Source organism: Spermophilus citellus (assembly GCF_964194105.1).
Source record: "Spermophilus citellus genome assembly, chromosome: 11".
Taxonomy (NCBI): Eukaryota; Metazoa; Chordata; class Mammalia; order Rodentia; family Sciuridae; genus Spermophilus; species Spermophilus citellus.
The window spans coordinates 110465290-110487884 of record NC_138192.1 but is presented as its reverse complement, the minus strand read 5'-3'; the positions used below and the strand labels follow the sequence as shown (position 1 = coordinate 110487884).

Genomic DNA, 22595 nt, shown 5'->3' with positions numbered 1-22595 from the left:
GAGTTTTTACATGAAACAAAACTATCTAGATTTTCTTTTAAATGCAGCCCCAAAATACCTTTAATTGTAACACCATGATAACATTTCAGAACAGCTGTAATAGAAATTTAAATTTCTTTGTCTATGGTATCCAATAGGCACTTGCCTTGTGTTGGTATTGAGTTCTTGAAATTTGACCAGTGATCCTGAAGGATTGAATTTTGAATATTATTTGACAATTTAAATTTAAATAGCCAGATAGAACATAGTTGTTATTGTTATTATTTGGTACCTGGGATTGAACCCAGAGGTGCTTAACCACTCAACATTCCCAGCTCTTTTTTAACTTTTTATTTTGACACAGGATCACACTAAGTTGTTTAGGGCCTCACTAAATGGCTGACACTGACCTCCAACATGATCCTTCTGCCTCAGCCTCCCAAGTTGCTGAGATTACAGGCAAGTGCCACTATGCCCAGCAGAACATAGCTTTTAATCTAGCTTTCAGGGAATCTGTTGATGCCACCAAATTGACGTGAATTACTGTGTGTATATGTGGCTTTTGGATGTAGAAAGTCCATCACTTTTTTACATTCCCAAAAGTGAATGAAACTCATAGAATTAGAAGGCACTTTTTTACTAATAAGTATAAAGCAAGTTGTTTTTTTTTTTTTTTTTTTTTTTTTTTTTTTTTTTTTAAAGAGAGAGTGAAAGAGGAGAGAGAGAGAGAGAGAGAGAGAGATTTTTTAATATTTATTATTTTTTAGTTCTCGGCGGACACAACATCTTTGTTGGTATGTGGTGCTGAGGATCGAACCCGGGCCGCACGCATGCGAGGCGAGCGCGCTACCGCTTGAGCCACATCCCCAGCCCCTAAAGCAAGTTTTTATAATGAGAAAAGTACATAAAGCAAAGTGAGCATTTTAGTCTTTTGGTGTTCTGATATCATTGTGATGGAAATTTGCTTGAATGTAGGAGCCAATAATGTTATTGAGCACAGGTTATTCTTTTGGCTGACATTGTGCTTAGTTATCTATGATATCTCAGTTCTTTCAACAACCCTGGGAAGTAATTGTTGTTATCCTGATTTCACTTAAGAAATAAATTCGGCATGGTTAAATAATTTTCTCAAGGCCCAAAATCCAAATAAGTTGGTAGAGCCAGAATTTTGTCCATTTATGGGTGACTTTAAATCCATGTGTGTTTCTTTATACCATGCTGCTCTCTCAGCATTATATCATTGATTCTTACAGCTACAAGAATTTTTAGGCTCATGAGTTGAAAGAAGGCTAAAAATTTGCTAATTTTATACTTAAAATACTTTTAAAATAATTTAGTTTAATAAAATTTAGTAGGTTAATATAAATATTTATCTTTTTATTGTTTAGAAGAGCTAAAAGCAAATTTACCTCCTTTAACTAGAAATAGAATTAAGAAAATTATATCTTCCCAAACTATTTCAACCTGTGATGCTATTTCTGTTAGTATTCTCTTTCATTTTGTTACAGCACTGCCATATAGTTTATCATCAAATCATGTTTTTATATGGTTTATAAATGTATCTTAATAACACAACCCCTATTAAGGGTAGAAATCAAATTTTTTACTTTTCGTTATTATTTATACTCCAAGCATAGTGATTGGTTTGTCAACATTTTGTTTTAAAAAAGACTTACTTTTACTCCTTAAATTTAGTGAGAGAACACTGAGTTCAGAATATAAAACATACATAAATGAGGAAATCCAATTATTGAAATATGTTTTAAAGAAAATATCAAACAATACATATTCTACCTTTATTTATCCTTTGGTACCAGGGATTGAGTTCAGGGGCACACAACCACTGAGCCACATCCCCAGCCCTTTTTTGTATTTTATTTAGAGACAGGGTCTCACCGAGTTGCTTACCGCCTGGCTTTTGCTCAGGCCACTTTGAACTCCCGATCCTCCTGCCTCAGCCTCCCAAGCCACTGGAATTATAGGCCTGCGCCACCGCGCCCAACATATTCTACTTTTCTTGTCTACTCTGCCATTTCTTTTGTTTTTGAGGAAAAGTGAAGTAAAGTAGCCTTTAAAAAAATTGGATCCTGATCTGGAAAATTTACTTCTCATACTTTATTTTTTCCCATTATCAACTGGAGAAGTTTTGAGAACTCTGAAATAGAGTCAATAAGAAATTTCATAATAACTTACAGCCTCTTAAGTTATTGACCTTTTAATATTATGATGAGTTGATTATTAAAGCTCATATCTATATTTCAGTAAGTCAAAGACTTTGTTCTAAAGTCAAACTCATCTAATAGATTTTTTATTTAACTAATACTAAATTCATAAAACTCTTTGAATTTTCTAATTTGATAATTGTTTAGTTTTTTGTTTTTGCTACTCAAAATCTGTCCCAACATTTATTTATTTCATATACCTTACCATATATTTTTTTTGAATATTTTTACTTACAATAATAGGTATCTTGTGAGAAAGATTGTTTTTAAGTATTTAATTAATTTTGAAGTTGATTGAATTTGACAGCAAATAACAGGACTTTAATCATTTCTTTTGATGCAAGTATTAAAATAGTATCTGTTTTATTTAAATTGGAGTTAATCAGTTTAACTTCAGGTTGCTAAATTCATTTTTAATTTATAACATCATGTTAAGTTTATTTTTTCTTATTGTTAATTTTTACATTTCTGGGAACTCATTTTTCAAATATAGATGAATATTTTTAAAACAAGGTTTGGAATTAAACCTTAAACATAAAATTAGAGTAAAAAGATTCATTTTACCTTCTGTTTTTCTTTGGCTTTATAGTCCTGATAGGAAAAAACAGTTTCCTTCACTTTAATCAGGAAATTACCTGTGAAGGAGTGTACTTGTTTGCTTTTTGTTTGTTCTTTTTCTTTTCTTGTTTTGCGGGGGTGTGGGGGGTATTGGATAGCACTTATATATTGCCATTACCATTTTTGTTTTAAGTATACATTTTATTTGCCACTTTTACTTTCCCTCCTAAGATGGAAGCAGTAGATAAATTCATAATGATACTACTTGATAGACTTTAAAAATAACTTCTGATTGAGAGGCTAGTGTGCATTAAAATTTAAAAAAAAAGTTGATCTAAATTTTTAAGTGAGTACTAACACAGTTAAATTTTCATTATTTTACTGTATATAAAGACTTTCCAACTTAAAATCATAAGATCCCAAGTGGTAAATAACAAAGTTGACTTCAACTTAATTTTAAGCAATTTGACAGCAAGTGTCAGTTTTATATTGTTGTATATGCACTCCTTAGAATTTCTTCTGTTTAGTAATTGTTTGGTATTGATTGAGTGAGTGAATGAATGTTTCTGTATTTGTTTATATAGCTGTATAGCAAAAATTGAAGTTGGAGATTTATGTAGTTTCTCTATATGGCCCTAATAATAACACTGCATGGTAGCTGCAACTTTCCCTAGTTTACAGTTGGCCCTCTGTATTCATGGATTCTGTATCCATAGGGTCAATCAACTACAGGTTGAAAATATTAAGGAAAAAAATTGCATCTATATTGAACATGTACAGATATTTCTCATGACATTTTTTTCTAAATAATACAGTCTAATAACTGTTTACATGGCATTGACATTGTAGTTAGGTATCATAAATAATCTAGAGATGATTTAATATATGGGGATGTGCATAGGTTATATGTAAATACGATGCCATTTTATATAGGAGACTTGAGTGTCCTTGGATTTTGATGTCTGTGAGAGTCCTAGAACTAATCGCCTGTGGATTCCAAGAGATGACTATGCTTTTTCTTTCATTCTAGAGTTGGTTTATCTTTACCTAATGTTACTTCCCCGCCTTTCTTTGACTCTGATACCAAACTGGCCATAAAAATTATCTCGTACATCATAGACCTTGCATGAAAATGTGTTCAGTGAATGAATGACTAAAATATGCCCAAATATAGACATTTTAAATTATGACTTTAATATTTAACATTTGCAATTTGAAAATATTGATAAAAAAAATCTATTATATTTACCTTCAAAACTTACATTATATTATTATTGTATACCTTCTATTTTTCTTTGTGTTTTTAGTCCTGATAGGAAAAACAATTTCCTTCACTTTAATCAGGAAATTACCTGTGAAGGAGTGTACTTGTTTGCTTTTTTGTTTGTTCATTTTCTTTCCTAGTTTTGGGGAAGGGGGTATTACATTGCCATTACTATTTTTGTTTTAAGTATACATTTTATTTGCCCCTTTTACTTTTCCTCCTAAGATGGAGGCAATAGGTAAATTCATAATGAGACTACTTGATAGACTTTAAAAATAACTTCTGATAGGCTAGTGTGCATTAAAAGTTTAAAAAAAAAGTTGATTTCAGAAAGGATGATGGGGATTTAATTTTTGTGGGTTTGCAATATGAATGGAATCTTTCCCTCTGTTTTTACTTTCTGAATAAGTGAAGAGCTCAGGTTTTGGAAATAATTGTGTTATAATTATGATCCTAAGTAAGGTTACTCTTAACTTTCTGATTCAGGTTCCTCCTCTTTGGGCTATGCTAAAGAGTTCTGGAGATAATTAGGTGAAATATTAAATATAAGATAATAATAAGACATTGATAAGACAGCCAATGAAGAGTGTATTATCAAACAATTTACTACTGAGAAAGCTTATCTGGCGCTTAATATCGCTGGGAGAAACTTGGGGAGCTAGTGTAAATAAGGAGCAGGGATAGTTTTATACCAGTTATCACCAGTTATTGATTGTAGGTGCTCTTGGTAGCATCAGTTTCCTGACACTTCTGTTCTGCTACTTGGGTGGGGTTGGCAAAGCAGTGTCCAACAACAACAAAAAAGAAGCCCTCAATCAGAGTAATGCAGGTGCTGGCATTGGGTTTAGGCTTGTGTTTACTGGTTAAATTTGAGGTGACATGGTTGGGTCACTGGCAAGAGCCTATTACAATTATTTCTTATTTGCTTAGTAAATTCTCAGAATTCTGGTATTTCTTTTCTTTAGGGGAATAATGATCAGTTGCTTTCTTCTAGAGTATGTATTTGTAGAAACTTGCAGATTTTGATATAGGAATGTTTTGATTCTCCAAATTTGTAGAAAAGGAAGAAATATGTCTCCTTGTGTATTCCAGGAATCCTGTCAATGTCTTCCAAATCCCATAATTGAACTACCTCAAAGATTGGGTTCGAAATACCTCATCATTTCCCCAAATGATCTCCATATATTAAAATTTTCTTTGATTTTTTTAAGTTTAGGTATATAATTTGGTACACTTGATAAATTATTTTTTAACAGTTTAAGGCACTGACAAAGAAAGGAGACTGTTTATGTTTAGTTGTTGATGTTTTCTGAGAGCTGTTGGGTGACATCAGGCTGAAAGACAGGAAAGAACAAGCAACATTTTGTAGATCCACAGAAATGAATATTCAGGTTTGTTACTGATTTCCTGTTTTGGCTAAAGGAAAGGAAAAACAAAGAACAACAACAAAACTAAATAGCCAGGTGATCTAGTATTTCCTTTTGGGGTAAATAGACCAATAACATTCCATGAATACATTGCAAACCAGAGAATTCTTGTATTTATATAATGCAAAGTTTAGAAATTGTTTTTATAGTCATGATGTTTTTTGTTCTATATACTTCTGTAATAGATAAGTTTGATTTTATTTGTTTTACTTGCAAGGAGAACAGTGAAAAGGTTTAATAAAATGCCATGCTAGAGAATTTTCAATATTATTTGAACGAAGAAACTTCCTTTTTTGGGAGGAGAAGCAGAAGGGAAGAACTTCAGAACTATTTGGGAAATGGATTAACAGCTAAAAAATGATATACTGTGGCATGTGGACATCTTTGAGGAAAGTAATATTTCAATTAAAATAAACTCATTTGTTTTTAAAAAGGCATTTTTTCCAGGTAATTTTGTGATCTTAGTCAATGTTTACTAGATTTGCTTGATGTTATAAAGTTAGTGAATAACAGAGCTGGAATTTCAGCCTAAGTCTTCCATCTCCAGGTTTTTAGGATATATTACTATAACTAAATATTTTAGCTTGCTTGCTTAGGCTGAAGTTATTGACCAAAGCATTTTCAACATCGAATCCAAACCAAAGCCCAAAAAGTATTAATTTCTTTCAACTGGCAAAGAAAAATGAAGGTATTATTATAAAGTGGGAATTTTTTACTAAAAAAGTATGTCATTGTTTGTGTGTATATATATATGAATTTCTTCAAACTTTGCTCTAAATCCCAGCCTACTCAACACATTTGAAGATGACCAAATCAAGTAATTGTTTTGATTGCCTTGATTTTCACATGATGAGAGAGGTGAATAAATTCATCTTTTTGGAACATGTCTTAAAAAACTCCATAGTTGATTATAATACACCTAATTTTCCTTGAGATTGCTATATAATATGTATTACTTAAAAGCTCTGTATACCTTCAGTTTTAAAATATAAACCAACCACCTTCTTAGAAGAAACAAAATGATAGTTATGTCCTGTATTGGAAAATGTATTGGTAAATCCATTTTGGAGTGGTTATACAAGTTATAATTTTATTTCTTAGGAAGAAATGATGACCCTTGTTTTCATAGTTTTTACAAAAGAGCACAGATCAGGAGAGAGCTGTCAGCTATCTAGATGGCATAGGAGATACAAGCCTTCATCCCACCCACCACAAAAAAATATACAAAATAGTCATCTATACATGAATGAAAATAGCTTTGGGAGGACTCAGGGATCTAAGTAAGAACCTGTAGCAACATGATAGAGGGAAAACAAAAAAGCAGAAACTTCACAGAAAGAATAGCTGAAGAGATTGGCATACCTGAGACATCTGGAGAGAGAGAAACTAAGAATAAAACCAGGGGCTGTTCTTATCAAGCATGTGGTAAGTGCCACTGTAGTCACCAGTAGCCTTTCCTGCAGACTACAGCACCATATTTTACCACTAGGATAATTAACAGCCATCATCATTGGAGATCCTCTGGGAGGGAGATGTTGTTCTTCCCTGCCCAACAAGAAGATGGAGCTACTCTTGTGGCCACATCAGGATTAGATCTGCCACTGTCCCAACCCCATGCATGCTTTTTACTCTGGAACTTTAACAGCTCCTCATATGCCCAAATACTAGACTCTGGCTCTGTGGCTGCTCTACCTATCTCCACATTCCATATTTTGGGCTTATAGCTGTGCCATGTGTACCCTTGCCTCAAACACTAGAGTCACTGATGTTGCATGCTAGCCCCACCATAAGCTTTGGAGCCTAGGTTGCTCTGTGTTCACCTGTGCTACAGAGATCAGCTTTGTTGCCACCCTGTGAGCTCCTGTGTCTCTGACATCTGAGCCACCATTAAAGTGTACACTTCAGTACATCTGTAGCTCCTTGTGTGACTGTACTTCAGAAACCAACACCACTGTCACTGTGAGTACCCTGGGCCCTGGAGCTGTGCTTTCTTTGTGCTCCAGATATTGATTTTGCTACCACAGTGAGTAGGCCTGTGATCCAGTCCTCAGAGTCGCTGTAGTTCTCCAGGTACTGATGCTCCAGATCCCAGTTCCCTGGCTGTTCCACAGCAGTCATATCTTGTACACTGTTACCACTGGAACTGTGGGCGTGCTTGCACCCCAGACATAGATGCCACCTAGGTCCCAGACCCTGACCTCTACACAGGCTCATGTTCTGTTCCCTAGCTCTGTGGCTACAGCACAGATATCACATCAGACGTTGTTGTAAACACTAGTGCAAATATGCCTACAAGCTATACCCAGATCCAAGAGGGACCTCATTCGTTCTGACCTCCCAGGTGAAAAATATCCCTGCAACCACTGAAACCCATGTGTAGAGTAGAAGAGGTACTAGGTGTTGTGGCATATACCTGTAATCAAAGAGACTTGGGAGGTTGAAGCAGGAGCATGGGAAGTTTGAGGCCAGCCTTGGCAACTTAGTGAAACCCTGCCTCAAAATAAGGAAGGCTGGAGATGTAGCACAGTAGTAAAGGCCCCTGGGTTCAATTTTCAATACCAGGAAAAAAAAAAGGAAGAGATGACTGCTCCTTCAGATATACAGGTATCAATACAATGAGAAACATGTAAAAACCGAAAAAACATTATACCACTAAAGGAACACAATAATTTTCCAGTAACTGACCCCAAATGAGAAAATGTATGAATTGCTTGACATAGAATTCAAAATAGTTGTTTTAAGGAAGCTCAGCAAACTACAAGAGAATGCAGTCAACTCAACAAAATCAAGAAAATGATACGTGAATGAAACAAGAGAAGAATCAAATAATTCTGGAGCTGAAAAATTCAGTGGGGAAAAAGGAAAAAAATGCAAGAGAGCATCATCAGCAGAACTGATCAAGCAGAAGAAAGAATCTATGAACTCAATGATAGATTATTTGAAGAAAATTCAGTTTTAGGAGAAAGAAAAGGAATAAAGCCTTCAGGATTTATGGGACATGCTCAGTGGAGCAAAATTCACATTATAAGAAGAGAGAAGGAGTAGAAAGTGTTTTAAGGAAATTGTGACTGAAAACTTTTCAAATCTGGGGAACGACTACACGTATAGAAAGATCAAAGGTCTCCAATCATATTCAAAGAAAACTACACCAAAACATAATCTTGCTCTTAAAAATCACAGACTTACACTTGTAAGCAGCAGGAGAAAATTCTTCACATAAATGCCAGGTGACTTTTCATCAAATATCTCAGCAAATTTTCAGGTCAGGGGTGTAATAAATTAAGAATACTTTACCTAACAAAGCTGTCTGTAAAATGGAGAGAGAAGACTTTCTCAGGCAAACAAAAACTGAAAATTCATCACCACTAGACCTGTTTTACAAGAAATGGTAAAGAGAGTCTTTAAACTGAATGAAAAGAATGCTAATTAGCAATATGAAACTATAAATTTGCTAGTAAAAGTAAGTAGTTAATGCAGAATACTCTAATACTGTAATGTTGATATGTAAGTCACTGAAATCTTTAGTATGAAGATTAAAAAATTATCAAAATATTAGCTACAGCAATTGCTGTAGAGTATATGATAAAAAGATGTAAATTGTGACATCAAAAACATGCAGTGGGGGTAATAAAAAATGTAGTTTTGTATCCAGTTGAACTTATTGTATGGTTTGGATATGATTTGAGTGTGTCTACCAGTTCTTATGTTGCAAGCTTGGTTCCCAGTATGGTGATAAGGGATGGAGAGCTTTAAGAAGTGGCGGCTAGTAGAGGGGTTAAGTTGGTTCTCATGATACCTAGGGTGGTTATACAAGAGCAAGAGTTGATGGACCATCACTTGTCTCTTGGCTTCCTGTCTCATCATATGATTTCTCCCTCCTACCATGATGCTATCTGGCTTGATAATGGGATAAAGCCAGGGTGCCCTACTAGAGGCCAAGTTGAGGTGCCTCCCAACTTTGGACTTTTAAAAGTTTCCAAAACTGTGAGCCAAATAAACTTTTTTTTCCTATACAAAAGGCTATCCTCATATATTTCATTATAGCAATAGTGTGGACTAGTGCAGTTGTTATCAGTTTAAAATAGACCATAATTATGAGATGTCTTTTTGTAAGTCTAATGGTAACCGCAAAGCAAAAACCTAAAGTAGATACACAAAAGATAAAGACAAAATAATAAAAAATCACACACTACAGAAAATCATCAGATCACAAGGAAAGACAGCAAGAGAAGAAAGGAACAAAGGATGTGTGCTCATCCTTAGACCAGAATAAAAAATGGCAGTAACAAATCTATACTCATCAAGAACTACCTTGAATGTAAATGAATTAAATTCTCCAACCAAAAGATGTGCAGTTTCTGAAAGGATTAAAAATAAAACAAGAAGCAAGAGTTACTTCAGCTTTAAAGACACATTGTAGACTGAAAGTGAAGGAATGAAAAATGGCATTTCATACAGATGACAACTGGAAGAGAACAGAGGAACTCTCTTTACATCAAAATAAATATACTTAAAGAAAAAACTCCAAAAAGAAAGAACAAAAAGTTATATATTGGTAAATGGTCCAGTTTATCAGGAGAATATAAGATTGTAAATATATTTTTACCAACATCAGAGTAAATTTACAAACCAAATATCAATAGATCTGATGAGTGAAATAAACTGTAATACAACAGTAACAGGGGACTTCAATACCCCACTTTCAGCAACAGATAGAATTTCATATATATATATATATATATATATATATATATATATATATATATATATTTTTTTTTGTGCTGGGGGATGAACACAAGAGTCTTAACACATTCCCAACCCTTTTCCTTTTTTATTTCGAGATAGGGTCTTGCTAAGTTGATTAACAGAATGAAGGACAAAAACCATATTATGTCAGTAGATGCAAAAAAGCATTTAACAAGATTCAACTTTCTTTCTTGATTAAAAAATATTGTTAATTAATTAAACATAGAAGGAATATACCTCAGCATAATAAATACCATATACGAGAAATTCACAGCGAACATCCTACTCAATGGAAAAACTTGAGAAACTTTTCCTCTAAGATGAGGAAACCTCTATCTTATTCTGTTCAGGTTGCTATAAGAAAATACGTGGAACTGGGGATTTTTTTTTTTTTTTGAGTTTAAACCCCTTTTTTTTTGTTTGTTCACAACATTACAAAGCTCTTGACATATCATATTTCAAACATTAGAATCAAGTGGGTTATGAACTCCCATTTTTACCCCAAATACAGATTGCAGAATCACATCGGTTACACATCCACATTTTTACATACTGCCATATTAGTGACTGTTGTATTCTGCTACCTTTCCTATCCTCTACTATCCCCCCTCCCCTCCCCTCCCATCTTCTCTCTCTACCCCATCTACTGTAATTCATTTCCCTCCGTGTTTGTTATCCCATTCCCCTCACAACCTCTTATAGGAAATGGATGGCACTAGAGCAGATTATGCTCAGTGAAGCTAGCCAATCCCTAAAAAACAAATACCAAATGTCTTCTTTGATATAATGAGAGCAACTAAGAACAGAGCAGGGAGGAAGAGCAGAAAGAAAAGATTAACAAACAGAGACATGAGGTGGGAGGGAAAGGGAGAAAAAAAGGGAAATTGCATGGAAATGGAGGGAGACCCTCATTGGGACTGGGGAATTTTCAAGAGACTTTCCATTTATGTTTCTGGAGGCTGGGAAGTCCAAGATCAAGTCAATAGCAAATTGTGTGGCTGGTGAGATGGTGTTCTTTGCTTTTTCGATTGGTGCTTTCTAGATGGATCCTCACATCCTGGAAGGGGTGATCAAGCTCTGTTATGTCCCCTTTATAAAGACCTTAATCATGTGATTATCTCCAACCATTTAATCCATTAAATTCTCCCATTGAATCCACATCTTAAGACCACCAAATTGGGGATTAGGTATCAATATATGATTTTTGAGGGGACACAAACTATATAGCACCTACCCTTTCCAAATTAGTCAATATAGTACTGGAATTCTTACCCAGAGCAATTAGAGAAGTAAAAAGACATTCGTGTGGGAAAGAAAGACTAAATTCTTTCATGTTTTGAAATGACATGATTTTACTTAAAACTGTTAGGAATGATAACTTCAGTGAAGTTGCCAGGTACAAAATTAACATAAAAATCAGTATTATTTCTATACACTACAACTAAATTATCTGAAAAAGTAATAAGAAATTTCCATTCATAATAGCATCATAACAAATAAAATACTTAGGATTAAATTCAGCCAAGGTGATGAAAAATCTGTACACTGAAAACTATAAAACATTGATGAAAACTTTGAGGACAATATTGAGGAATACTGATGAAATCTTTGAGGAAAATAAATGGAGAGAGATGCTGTGTTCATTGATCAGAAGAATTAGTAAAATTGTCCACACTACCCAAAGCTCTCGATAGATTCAATGCAGTCCTTATAATTCCAATAACATTTTTCACAGAAATAGAAAAAGAAATCCTATGGATATGTAGCTCAGTGTTCAAGTGCTTATCTAGCATGTGTGCCACCCTGTGTTTGGTCCCAGCATTGCAAAACAAAAAAAGAAAAATCTTAAAAAGTTGTATTCAACTGTGCGCTTGCGCGCCGGCACACACACACACACACACACCCACACACACACACATCTAAATAGAAAAAGCAGTCTTCAGCAAAAAGAACAAAGCTGGAGGTACTACCTGATATCAAAATATATTGTAAAGGTAAAATAACCAGATCAGCATGGTACTGTCATTTCAAACAAACATGTATCTATCAGACAGAATAGAGAGCCTAGGAATAAACCCGTGCATTTATGCCCAATAAATGCATTGGGAGAATTGTATATCTACATGCAGAAGACTGAAATAGGATCCTTATATTACCCCATATCCTAAAATCAACTCAAAATGGATTAAAGACTTGGAACATAAGACCTGAAACTGTAAAAGTCCTAGAAGAAAACAGAAAAAGCTCCTTGACACTGGTGTTAGCAAAGAGTTTCTGGATATGGCCTTAAATGCACAGGCAACAAAAGCAAAAACACAGATGTAATTGAAACTGTACAGCAGAAGAAACAATCATCTGTGAATAGCCTTCAGAATGGGAAAAAATATTTGTAAACCATACATCTGATAAGAGGTTAATGTCTTCCATGTATGTAGAAGTCACACCACTCAATAGCAAACCACCTGGTTAAAAAAGTGGGTAAAGGACTTGAATATCGACTTTTCTCTAAAAAAGACATGCAAATAGTCAGTGGACAAATTAAAAAATAATATCACTAGTCATTAGGAAAATGCCTATTAAAACCACAATAAGATGCTGTCCCAACTAAAGAGAAACTCTCAATATCGTAAAAAAAGACCGAAAAAACAAATGAGAATTCTGTAGACTATCTTCCTGTGTTTCAGAAAGTTGCTGGTTTATTGGTTTCAAGAATTGCTGTGTATTCAATGATGTAAGATCTGAGGAGGCTGCAAATTCAGATGAGTAAACATTGAAGACATTTTCTTGTGTTAGATAAGAAACTGGTGGCATTAGCTCAGTGGTAGGGCAATTGCCTAGCATGTGCAAGGCCCAGAGTTCTGTTCCCAGTAATGAAAAAAAAAATGGTGAAATGGCTATCTCTACATGATATTAATTTTTATTAAACTGGTCTCTGGGCTGGGTCTGTGGCTCAGCAGTAGCGCACTTGCCTGGCATGTGTGAGGCACTAGGTTTGATTCTTAGCACCACATATAAATAAGTAAAATAAAGGTCTATCAACAACTAGTATATATGGAGAGAGAGAGAGAGAGAGAGAGACTGACTCTATTAAAACAGTCTTCAAGGTCTCACATCAAAGAAAAAAGCATGAGCCCCATGATATGAAACTTTAAAAGACGACTAGCTTAATTTAGGTGTATACACCTTTGGAAACAATGTTTTAAAGCTCTGTGGGTTTTGCATTACTTGGCACTATTTTCACTAAGTCCAGCTATTTTTTGTATAACATGAGGTTATTCTGGAATGCATATACTGTATGGCGTTATAGCAAAAGTGTCTCTACTTGATTCTGTCTTAGTGGTTGTTGGCCTTTTTGAGTACCAGGGGTAGTTTTAATCATTTTTTGTTCTCTTTCATTTCAGGGCCAGTTATAGTGTTTGGCAAAGCCACTACTAAAACTATTGTGTGCCTTAGAAAAGGGTGTTCCTCTGAGCAGTTTTAGATTTGTAATTCCAGGAATTAGAGTATACTCTTGATAGATTTTAGCCCAGCTTTCCCCCTCAAAGAGGCCCTTATGCAATGTTTAGTTTAGAAAACACTGCATGGTCACGGACTTCCTGAACAAAAAAGACGTGTGTGTTTGTGTGTGTGTGTGTGTGTGTGCGCGCGCACACACACACATGCACATATGCACAAAATGTTTATTGAAGTGTTCCTTTAGCAAATATTCTTTTAATTTATTTAAAAATTAACTTACAGTTGTCAGTGTTTGATGTTATGCAATAATTTTATAACAACAGGTAAGACTGTTTAACAGACCATTAAGTTTCAAACACCTTTCTATGAAAACATGAAAGGCAATCACTAGAGATTATGAAAATATTCCCAAATATCTCCTTTTTGTCTTTATTTTCCTTTGGTTTAGGCCAGGGATAAGAGATGAGATGAATGGTAGAATAGTTTGCATGTCTGATGTGTGAATTCTTTTATGCTGATACTGAGAATTTCAGATTTCAGTTTAGGCAGTTGACTGTAGATTCTGTCACATTTCTAGGCCAAATTGTATAAATATATCAAATTGTATTGTTTCTTTTCATTTATACTTCCTTTTAAGAACCCATTTTAAGTTCTCAAATTTCCCTTAAACATACTAAACATTATTCTTTAATTTAGTTTATTTTTATGCTGGAATTCCTAGATTTCCTAGCTGTGTTTTTTAAAAATTTATTTTATTTTATGTTTTGGTACTGGGGATTGAACCCAGGGATGCTTTACTACTAAGCTACATCACTAGCTGTTTTTAGTTTTTGAAACAGGGTCTTGCTAAGCTGCAAAGGCTGTCCTCAAGTTTGCAATCCACCTGCTTCAGCTTCCCAAGTCACAGGGATTACAGGCATGTGCCACCACATCTGACCTTAATTTACTTTTTACTTTTGTTTTTTATTTGGTTCATGAGTATCTATGTATGTGTTCAACTGGATAGGAGAATGTTAAAAGTTATTAACATATGTCAGTAAGACTTATATTCCATTAATGGCAGCAATTTAAATGAGAAATTGTTAACCTAAATGATCCTAGTGATGTGAAGTATTATTGAAAGAGATGCTTATTAAGGTATATGCTAAGCTGTCATAGAAAGGAAATCTTGATATAAATAAATAGAATTTATTTTTTTTCTCAGCTGTTAAGAATTAGATATGCTTCACAGGGTTCAACAGGGACCTATTGGCTTTGCTGTTCCTTAGAATGATGCCCTCACCTGTTTTTGAAACAGATTCACTGGTGCATCATCTCATTTCCAAACCCAGTTATTTTGAAGGGTACATTCAATCAGTTTTAAGGGCAAGACCTAGAAGTTACACACATTATTTTGGCTCACAACTTATTGTTGAGGACTTTGTCGCATAGGCATTCTTAACTGCAAATAAGGCTCTAGCCATGCTGCCAAGGGCTTGCCCCAAACTCAGTGGATTCTGTTAACAAAAAGTAAAGTATGGCAGGGGGGTCAGGAGTGGGGGGAGGGGGAAAAGTAGTGTTGAGTTATCTTCTTTGGCCACTGACATACAAATATCCATTTACTCCTTTTTTATACATGGAATATACCAACCACTCAAGAATGAAAACGCAAAATTACATTCAGTGGGTGCAATAGGCCTTTCTAGATCAAGTCCATATGTGGTTCATCATGATGAAATTACCTATAAACTAATAGATATGTTTTCTAACCCTCATGACCTTTTGCTTCTTATATGATTGAGTAGAGATAAGAAAGCTACAATAAAAACTCTCATTGGGGAAAGAGAAGAATAGGAATACATGTGATAGTTTGTGGTTTTTACAACGGAAGACTTAATGATCTGACAGTAAAGTAAGGTCTTAGACCCTAATTTTGTTTTTTGAGGAAGCTCCCTGGTCCTTTGTCCTGCATAATCTTCCAACTTGTTCTTTGGAAATTATTCTTTATCTGTTATCCTTTGTGACTATATCTGAAATTGTTATTACAGTGAATCTTTATTGGATGCTGTACTACATTCTCAGCCTGATTCCTGTTGGTACACATTTGTCTCCCAGGGAGAGTCTATATTAGTTTCATAGTTTTTGCTAATGGAGTTCCTTCAGAAATGTGTTTCTACTCTTCTCTCTGTAATTAGTTATATGTGAAAATATCACAATCAAAATCTCATTTGGTCAAGTCTACAGACTGTTAATTTGAAGGTTATTTTTTTCAAACCATCTAACTTTTCTTCAATTAAATGGCAACCTTAGTATAATGGCTACTGTGTACTTGCTTGAACACAGCTTAATAAAAGCAAGGTGAAATTGATTAAGTTGAACAGCAAGTAATTTAACAACCTGCCCAAACAAAATTATCACCATCTAAGGAAAGACCACAAAATCCACACATTCAACATTCATATTTATAGCGTGTTTGTGTGTGTGTATGTATATAGGACCAATCACTAGATACTTTTTTGCATATATGTGCATATATTTGTTTATATACATAGATATAAAATATATTTTTTACTTACACATGTATACATGTATATAAGATTTCCAACTACTAGACTTGCAAAGAAGCAAGAGGAAAAATCATCAATAGAAACAGAACTGGAATGATAGAGATGATGAATAATTGGCAAAGACTTATCTATTGTAACCATGTTTACGGACTTAAAAGGAAAACATGAACATAATGAGAAATCAAAGATACATTAAAGAGCCATTAAACTTTCAGGGGTGAAAACACAATATCCAAAATTAAAACTACTTTTTCAGTTTAACTGGAAAATAGACACTCATAAGAAATGGCCAATAAATAAAAATTATTGCTGACTTGTCATTAGACGTTATGTAAGCCAAAAAACAATTGAGTGATATAAAGTGCTGAAAGAAAAAAAAATGACCTCTATTTGTTTACCCGTTGAAGTGATGTTTTTGAAAAAAGGCAAAATGGCATTTCCAAAAAACTAAAAGCTGAGAAAAGTTGTCAGTATATGTGCACTAAAGAAAATTGAAAAGATGATCTTCAGGGTGAAGGAAAAATCATACTTAGTCAAAATCAAACTTAGATCTGTACAAAGAAGAAATTGTATGTGTGTCTGAAGTATAAAATTAAACCAGACATTTCAAAATAACTATCAAGAGGAAATCAGAAAAGAAACCATAAAATGTCTGCGCTCAATGATAATTAAAACATGCTATGCTATTTTTAAAAATATCATAGCATGTTTTAATATAATATACTAAATTACTAAAGTTGTGATAGGAAAAGTTTTGGCTATAAATGCTTATACTAGAAACAAAATAAAATCTATGATTTATTTTTCCTACTTAAGAAGCTATAGAATCTATAGCAAATGAAACTAAATGCAAATAAAAGGTGAAAATGGTACAGAGTAGAAAATCAATGAATAATAAAATAGAAAAGCAATGGAAAAAATCAGGGAAACTCATAAACAGTTCTTTGAAAAGGTTAATAAGCCAGGTATGATGGCATACTCCTGTAATCCCAGCAACTGGGGAGGCTGAGGCAGGAGGATCACAAATTTGAGGCCAGCCTAAGCAGTTTAGCAAAACCTTGTCTCAGAATAAAAAATAAAATAAGAGCTGGAGATATAGTTCAGTGGTAAAGTGTCCCTGGAGTCCCCAATACCAAAAGAAAAAAAAAACATACAGCATTAATAGAATAATCAAGGGATATTATAAACAGCTATGTGGCAATAAATTCAACTGTTTGTACCAAATAGGCTAATGACTTAAAAACACAAGTTACCAAAACTGACAGAAGGAGAAATAGAAAATACCATATAACTTATATCATTCAGAGAAATAGAATTCATAATTAAATTTTTTTTCTACAGAGAAATTTCAGACCCAAATGGCTTTACTTACTAATTTTATTGAAATTTAAGAAAAAAAATAACTCCAATCCTTTGAACTCTAAAAAACAGGAGGAGGAAGCACTTCCGGACTCTTTTAATGAAGCCAAAATTAGTCTGATTCCAAAACTATACAAAAATTTTAAAGAAGAAACAGTAGATCTATATCTCCTTGACTACAACCAGAAAAAAATCCTTAATGAAATATCAGTCAAGTCTAAGAAAATATAAAAATACATCATGACCACACAATTTAAACCAGGAAGCAAGGTTGTCTTAATATTCAAAAATCAAATAAAAGGGAAAAGCAATATGTGATAATTTCTATAGATACTAAAAAAGTGACAAAAATCAAACCAAGTTATGAGAATTGATGACAAACCAGAACTGAACACTTCTTTAATCTGTTGCACATTGACAATCCACAGCTAACATATTTAATAACAAAAGTTTAATGTCAAGAAGAATGTTCATTCAAATGACTTGATATTAGCATTATACTAAACACTACAAGGAAACTATTAAAACTCATAAGTGAATTTAGCAGGGCCATAGTATATAAGGTAAACATATAAAAATCAACTTTATTTCTGTGTACTAATATTCAAACAATTTATGGATGTTATATATTAAAATAATATGAAATACAAAGATAATTGTGTGTGTGTGCGTGTGTGTGTGTGTGTGTGTGTATTACTAGATATTGAACCCAGAGTACTCTACCTCCTGAGCTATGTCCTCAACCCTTTTTTATTTTTTATTTTGAGACAAGGTCTTGCTAAATTGTTGAGGCCGGCCTCCAACTTGTGATCCTCTGCCTTAGCTCCCCAAGTCACTTAGATTGTAGGCATGTTTCCCTTCCTTGGAGAGGTTAATTTTTAAAAGTGTATAAAACATAACTGAGGCAAACTAACTGTATTAATACACAGAGAAATATACCATACCCACTTATTAGAAGACCGTGGTATTAAGATGTATCTCCACCAATAGATGTATAGATTCAATGCAATCCTAATAAAAATGCTAGGGTTTTTTTTGTTTGTTTGATTTTTATTAGAAGTTGACAAGCTCATTTCTGCCTTTGAATGGTCAAAACAGTATTAAGAAAAAACAAAGATGGAAAATTTATATTTCTGGATTTTAAGAATTAATCTGAACTATAATAATAGTGTGGTATCCACCTAAGTTATTGACAGATAGGTAGGTGATAGATATCCCAAGGATTGTGTGTGTATGAGCACGTGTGTGTATATTGCAAATATAATTTTCAGAAATAGTCTTCTGACCAACAATGGTGTTAACCTATTGAAGGAGAGTAGGTAGACAGAGTTATCAAAGGATAATAAGTTCTTCTCAAACAATGGTTCAGAAACTGGATATCCTATCTAAAAAGTCAAATCTGCACCCTTAATTTTGCAGCCTACACAGAAGTTAACTTGAATTGGATTATAGATCTCAAAGTCAAAACTTTAAAACTTCTTGAAATTTTAGAAACTTGAGAAAATCCTTATGACTTTGTGTTAGGCACAATTTACTAGCCACAAAATAAAATTTGATAAATTGGGTTACATCAAAATTAGAATCACTTGCTTCTCAAAAGACACTGTTACAAAAAATGTAAACAACTATAGACTGGGACAAAGTTTCCAATACATATAGTCTGATACAGGACTTGTATCAATAATAATAAGAAAACTCAATTAAATGTGGGCAGAATAATTGCATAGGAATATTATCAAAGGAAACTATAATCCCATTGTGGGCGGGGTTGTGGCTCAGTGGTGGAGTGCTCACCTAGCACGTGCGAGGCTCTGGATTTGATCCTCAGCACCACATAAAAATAAATAAATAATAGTATTGTATTAAACTACAACTAAAAAAAATAAATATAAATAAAAATACATATAAAAAAGAAATCATAATCCCTTGAGAAGCAAAGATGCATATGAAAAGATACTCTACATCAGGGATTGGAAAACTATTACCCATTCCCTGTTTTTAATAAGTTTTATTGGAACACAACCACACACACTCATTTACTATCATTGAAGCTGTTCTCATGCTATAGGGGAAGAGTTGAGTAATTGTTACAGAGACCCTAAGGCCCACAAAGCCTAAAATAGTTACTATCCGCCTCTTTACAGAAAAAGTTTGCCAACCCCTGATCTAAAGGATCTTAATTCCATGGAAGTTTGGCCCATTTTTTTTTTCAGGATGAAGTTTTACTTTTATTGGAATTGTCATTTTTCACAACTGGATTTTCTCTCTTGATTTTCAGTCATATTTTGAACATTCATTGTATTAATGAGTTAGCAAAATCTGTTAAAGGAAAAATTAATTTATATATTTGTCTGTTTAATTCTTGGTAATCTAAGCTGTGGTATTGGAAAGCTTTGCCTTATTCTGAGGTATCACACTTTAAGGTCAAAACAGATGTAGGTTCAAGATGTTAATAAGTATTTAATACCAAAAAAAAAATGGTACTCAAAACTACTTTACCAGCTTGTACTTATTTCCTTCAGCAAGTTAAGTGGTGACTACAAGCAAGCAAGGATGGGGATTGAAGGCATATGCTACATTTTGGGGAACTGTGTGGTCTCTCACTTCCCGTGTCTACTCACAGATGTCTTTGCCCCGATCTTTACTAGAGGTAGGAATCCCACCATATGGTCAGCATGTGGAGGTTTGTGATCAGTTCAGCATGGTCCAGAGACATGCAAAAGTCAATGTTCATAGTGATCTGGCAGGCCAATCTTTATATGCTAATTGGGGTGTCTGGATATTCTGGATATACCTCAAATCTTATAAGTTTGCTGTTCCATCAGCTACGTTGTGATTAGTTACGCTGCAAGTTATGTTACACTGGTTATGTAAGTTGCTACATAAAACATGTTTTAACTTTAGGGTACACCAAGTGTTAATCTGTTTTGAGTAAGTTAGCTACATACTTACCTGTTATATGTTTACAACCTTATTTTTAAGAAAATCATTTTCAAGCAAGGGAATATTTTTGGTGGGAGAATTTGTTTACTATTCTTAAGCGTTAATGAACATATCTTATTCACTCCTATTTAAATGTGGGATAAATTATCTTCTATAGAAACTTCATTTCAGCTTGATTTGTTAGTATAATGTGTGAACATAAAATTTAGTTTTGTAATATAATTTCAGCATGAGAATATCTTTACCAGAAGTACAATAAGGAGAAAAAAACCAAGCCAAAATTTTTTTTTTCCTGAGTTGCTGAAATTATAGGTGTGCCACTGCCCAGCTACACTGATTGGTTTTGAAGGTCCTCAAGTAGATTGAAAATGACAGTGCCACTTTTGCTTACAGCCTGTGGATCATTACTAGTCACATGGTTGCTACCTAAATGCAGGAAAGTATAGAAAATACAGGGTAGCACATGAAATATTTGGAAATGAAATTTGTTAAATGCATTTTTAAACTAATAAACTTTATTTTTAGAGCCGTTTTAATTCACCCAGAATTGAGTGAAAAGTTCAGTTCCTACATACCACTATGCCTGGCAGGAACAAAATTTAGTGAAAGAATGTATAAAATTATTTCTGATTTCCCCATGTTTACTTCCACACCATACTTCTGCAAGTCCTGCCAACTTTAAAATGAACCTTTAATCCATCCTCTTGTTTTTGTCTCCATTCCTTATCCCAGTCCAAACCATATTCATATTCAGTGTTTTGGTTGCAATAGATATACTGAGTCACAACTTATCTTCCTAATTGCAGTGGTTTAACATAGTAGATGTTTATGGTGGCTTACATAAAGCCCAGTGAGGTTTGGGTTATGATCCTCCTCTTACTATACAATGATAATATGTTCTTAGAGCTCTATACCACCTAGCTATACTACCTACACTAGTGACTTTTTAAAGTTTGTATTTATTTTTTTTGGTGCTGGGAACTAAACCTAGGGGTATTTACCACTGATCTCTTTCCAACCCCCTTTTTATTCTTTATATTGAGGCAGGATTTTGCTAAGTTGCTGAGGTTCTTGCTAAAGTGCTCAGGCTGGCCTCAAACTTGTGATCCTTCCACATGAGCCTCCTGAGTTGCTGAAATTACAGGTGTGTGCCACTGCCCAGCTGCATTGATTGGTTTCACATGGTTGCTACCTAAGTGCAGGGAAGTATAGAAAATACAGGATAGCACATGAAATATTTGGAAATAAAATTCAACCACAATCAGATGATTAGTTACATTTTAGTTTTCTCATTTCCTCTCATGTCCCACTATAATTCTTTGTCCACCTAGTAGCCAGAATGCTTGGGAAAAAATTTTGTTACTGGTTTGCCAATATTTTCCAGTTTGCATTAAAATCTAAATACTTTACTGTCACATGGGCAAGGTATTGCATGGTATAACCCTTGCTTCTTCTCTAAATTTCATAATTGGTGTTACTAAATATTATTTTTGAATAGTAAATTTTAAATAGGCATTCTCTTTCATTTTTTCTATATTTATGAAAATGTGATTTTTTAGTGTCAACTTATAAAATCACAGTAATAACTTTAAATTGATTAATAATACCAATAAAATTCTAAGAGTTATGGTATTTTCAGTCACATTATATACAATAAGAATATTTTTAAGTAATCTTCTGGAAATACCTATATAATGTCCTATTATAATTGATAAATTCTTATAGCAAAGTTGCAATAATTGCTTCTGTTTGTCCGACAGCAGCAATTAAAATAAATGGTTTCTTCAATCCCCAGCACTGCAAAAAAAAAAAAAAATTAAAAAAAAATAAATAAATGCTTTCTCTGGTTAAACTTTATATGAAAGACATTTCCTTATAGTTAAGTGCATTTTTAAACTAATAAGCTTTATTTTTTATTTTTATTTTTTAAAAATATTTGTTGATTGACCTTTATTTATTTATTTAGATGTGGTGCTGAGACTCAAACCCAGTGCCTCTCACATGCCAGGCAAGTGTGCTGCTGCTGAGCCATAACCCCAGCCCAGTAAACTTTATTTTTAGAGCAGTTATAATTCACAGCAGAATTGAGTGAAAA

At 33.8% G+C, this 22595-nt stretch overlaps 1 protein-coding gene across 7 annotated transcripts in view; it reads left to right on the top strand.

The window, feature by feature from the left end:
- The window catches only part of KANSL1L (KAT8 regulatory NSL complex subunit 1 like), a 142099-nt gene that overhangs the window by 17178 nt on the left and 102326 nt on the right, over positions 1-22595 (top strand). The window lies entirely within an intron of this gene.